This window comes from Arachis hypogaea, chromosome 9, assembly GCF_003086295.3.
Source record: "Arachis hypogaea cultivar Tifrunner chromosome 9, arahy.Tifrunner.gnm2.J5K5, whole genome shotgun sequence".
Classification (NCBI taxonomy): domain Eukaryota; kingdom Viridiplantae; phylum Streptophyta; class Magnoliopsida; order Fabales; family Fabaceae; genus Arachis; species Arachis hypogaea.
In genome coordinates, this window is record NC_092044.1 from 31,688,610 (window position 1) to 31,693,022 (window position 4,413).

Genomic DNA, 4,413 nt, shown 5'->3' on the forward strand with positions numbered 1-4,413 from the left:
CATATCTTTTCAATCATATATTTTCAAAATTAATTTCTTTTCATTTTCAAAAATACTTGCTAATAATTAATGATTTGATTCAACATTTCAAGTATGTTGCCTTTTCTGTTGAGAAAGGTTTAATGTATGAATCATATCTTTCTTGTTAGCCAAGTCATTAATTTTCAAAATCAAATCTTTTTTAAATTGTTTTTCAAACTATATCTTTTCAATCATATCTTCCTAATCACATATTTTCAAAATAGTTTTCAAATCTTTTTTATTTCTAATTTCAAAATCTTTTTCAAAATCACTTAATTTCTTTCCCACTTTAATTTTCGAAAATCAATGATTTTTTTAAAATTTCTTTTAATTAATTCACTTTAATTTTAAAAAATTTCTTCCCCTCTTCTCACATCCTTCTATTTATGGACTAACACTCCTCCTCAATGCACAATTCGAACTCTATCTTTCTTGATAAGTTCGAATTCTTCTACCTCTTCCTTCTATTTTTCTTTTCCTCTGACACCTCAAGGAATCTCTATACTGTGACATAGAGGATTCTATATTTTCTTGTTCTTTTCTCTTTTATATGAGCAGGAGCAAAGACAAAAGCATTCTTGTTGAGACTGAACCTGAACCTGAAAGGACCTTGAAGCGAAAGCTAAGAAAAGCTAAAGCACAACTCTCTGTAGAGGACCTAACAGAAATCTTCAAACAAGAAAAAGACATGGCAGCCGAAAACAACAACAATGCCAACAATGCAAGGAAGGTGATGGGTGACTTTACTGCACCTACTCCCGACTTCTATGGGAGAAGCATCTCTATCCCTGCCATTGGAGCAAACAACTTTGAGCTTAAGCCTCAATTAGTTTCTCTAATGCAACAGAATTGCAAGTTCCATGGACTTCCATTGGAAGATCCTCATCAGTTTTTAGCTGAGTTCTTGCAAATCTGTGTCACTGTCAAGACCAATGGGGTTGACCCTGAGGTCTACAGACTTATGGTATTCCCTTTTGCTGTAAGAGACAGAGCTAGGATATGGTTGGACTCACAACCTAAAGAAAGCCTGAACTCTTGGGAAAAGCTAGTCAATGCCTTCTTGGCAAAGTTCTTTCCACCTCAAAAATTGAGTAAGCTTAGAGTGGAAGTCCAAACCTTCAGACAGAAGGAAGGTGAATCCCTCTATGAAGCTTGGGAAAGATACAAACAATTGATCAGAAAGTGTCCTTCTGACATGCTTTCTGAATAGAGCATCATAGGTATCTTCTATGATGGTCTGTCTGAACTGTCCAAGATGTCATTGGACAGCTCTGCTGGAGGATCTCTTCATCTGAAGAAGACGCCTACAAAAGCTCAAGAACTCATTGAAATGGTTGCAAATAACCAATTCATGTACACTTCTGAAAGGAATCCTGTGAACAATGGGACGAATCAGAAGAAAGGAGTTCTTGAGATTGATACTCTAAATGCCATATTGGCTCAGAACAAAATATTGACTCAGTAAGTCAATATGATTTCTCAAAGTCTGTCTGTAATGCAAGCTGCACCAAGCAGTACTAAGGACGCTTCATCTGAAAAAGAAGCTTATGATCCTGAGAACCCATCAATAGAAGAGGTGAATTACATGGGAGAACCCTATGAAAACACCAATAATCCTTCATGGAGAAATCATCCAAATCTCTCATGGAAGGATCAACAGAGACCTCAACAAGGTTTCAACAACAATAATGGTGGAAGAAACAGGTTTAGCAATGGTAAGCCTTTTCCATCATCTTCTCAGCAACAGACAGAGAATTCTAAGCAGAGCCACTCTGACTTAGCAACCATGGTCTCTGATCTAATCAAAACCACTCAAAGTTTCATGACTGAAACAAGATCCTCCATTAGAAACTTGGAGGCACAAGTGGGCCAGCTGAGTAAGAAAGTTACTGAACTCCCTCCTAGTACTCTTCCAAGCAATACAGAAGAGAATTCAAAAGGAGAGTGTAAGGCCATTAACATGGCCGAATTTGGAGAGGAGGAAGAGGCAGTGAGCACCACTGAGGAAGACCTCAATGGACGTACACTGGCCTCCTATGAGTTCCCTAATGAGGAACCATGGGAATCTGAGGCTCACACTGAGACCATAGAGATTCCATTGGATTTACTTTTGCCATTCATGAGCTCTGATGAGTATTCTTCCTCTGAAGAGGACGAAGATGTCACTGAAAAGCAAGTTGCTAAGTATCTTGGAGCAATCATGAAGCTAAATGACAAGTTATTTGGTAATGAGACTTGGGAGTATGAACCCCCTTTGTTCACCAAAGAACTGGATGACTTGACTAGGCAGAGATTACCTCAAAAGAGACAGGACCCTGGGAAGTTCTCAATACCTTGTACCATAGGCACCATGACCTTTAAGAAGGCTCTGTGTGACCTAGGGTCAAGCATAAACCTCATGCCTCTCTCTGTAATGGAAAAGCTAGGGATCTTTGAGGTACAAGCTGCAAGAATCTCACTAGAGATGGCAGAAAATTCAAAAAAAACAAGCTTATGGACTTGTAGAGGATGTTCTGGTAAAGGTTGAAGACCATTACATCCCTGCTGATTTCATCGTCCTAGAGACTGGGAAGTGCATGGATGAATCCATCATCCTTGGCAGACCGTTCCTAGCCACAGCAAAGGCTATGATTGATGTTGACAGAGGAGAATTGATCATTCAAGTGAATGAAGAATCCTTTGTGTTTAAGGCTCGAGGATATCCCTCTGTAACCATGGAGAGGAAGCATGAAGAGCTTCTCTCAAAACAGTGTCAAACAGAGCCCCCACAGTCAAACTCTAAGTTTGGTGTTGGGAGGCCACAACCAAATTCTAAGTTTGGTGTTGAACCCCCACATTCAAACTCTAAGTTTGGTGTTGGGAGGTTCCGACATTGCTCTGAACATCTGTGAGGCTCCATGAGGGCCCACTGTCAAGCTACTGACATTAAAGAAGTGCTTGTTGGGAGGCAACCCAATGTTATATTTATCTATTTTCCATTGATATTTTATGTTTTTTATAGGTTGATGATCATGGGAAGTCACAAAATCAATTGAAAAAGCAGAAACAGAATGAAAAATAGAAAGAAAAATAGCACACCCTGGAGCAAACTCTGCTGGTGTTTAAACGCCAGTAAGGGCAGCAAATGGGTGTTTAACGCCCAGTCTGGCACCATTCTGGGCGTTTAACGCCAGAAAAAGGCACCAGACTGGCGTTAAACGCCAGGAAGGGGCAAGAAGTTGGCGTTAAACGCCAGAATTGGGCACCAGCCCGGCGTTTAACGCCAAAATTGGCAGAAGGAGCATTTTTGCTCGCCACTTGGTGCAGGGATGAATTTTCCTTGACACCTCAGGATCTATGGACCCCATAGGATCCCCACCTACCCCACCACTCTCTCTCTTCTTCACCCATTCACCAATCACCTCAACACCTCTTCCCCAAAAATCCCTCACCTATCAAATCCCACTATTCTCTTCACCACTCACATCCATCCTTCATAAAACCCCACCTACCTCACCATTCAAAATTCAAACCACTTTCCCTCCAAAACCCACCCATAATGGCCGAACCATACACCCCCTCTCCACTCTTATATAAACCCATCTTCACTCCTTCATTTTCACACAACCTACACACTACTTCTCCCCCTTGGCCGAAACACAAAGCCCTCCTCCATCTCCTCCATCTCCTCTATTTCTTCTTCTTCTACTCTCTTCTTTCTTCTTTTGCTCGAGGACGAGCAAACCTTCTAAGTTTGGTGTGGTAATAGCGTTGCTTTTTGTTTTTCCATAACCATTTATGGCATCTAAGGCCGGAGAAACCTCTAGAAAGAGGAAGGGGAAGGCAAAAGCTTCCACCTCTGAGTCATGGGAGATGGAGAGATTCATCTCAAGGGTGCATCAAGACCACTTCTATGAAGTTGTGGCCATGAAGAAGGTGATCCCCGAGGTCCCTTTCAAACTCAAAAAGAGTGAATATTCGAAGATCCGACATGAGATCCGAAGAAGAGGTTGAGAAGTTCTTACCAACCCCATTCAACAATTCGGAATCTTAATGGTTCAAGAGTTCTATGCTAATGCATGGATCACCAAGAACCATGATCAAAGTGTGAACCCGGACCCAAAGAATTGGCTTACAATGGTTCGGGGGAAATGCTTAGATTTTAGTCCGGAAAATGTAAGTTTGGTATTCAACTTGCCCATGATACAAGGAGATGAACACCCTTACACTAGAAGGGTCAACTTTGATCAAAGGTTGGACCAAGTCCTCATAGACATTTGTGAAGAGGGCGCTCAATGGAAGAGAGATTCAAGAGGAAAGCCAGTTCAACTGAGAAGGCATGACCTCAAGCCCGTGGCTAGGGGATGGTTGGAGTTTATCCAACGCTCAATCATTCCCACTAGCAACCGGTCC

The 4,413-nt window shown here is 41.4% G+C and overlaps 1 non-coding gene across 1 annotated transcript; it reads right to left on the reverse strand.

The window, feature by feature from the left end:
• Positions 1-1,114: 1,114 nt before the first annotated feature.
• Positions 1,115-1,222, reverse strand: LOC112713187 (small nucleolar RNA R71). The gene has a single exon (XR_003158162.1). It is a non-coding gene; the product is annotated as a small nucleolar RNA R71 (small nucleolar RNA).
• Positions 1,223-4,413: the final 3,191 nt, after the last annotated feature.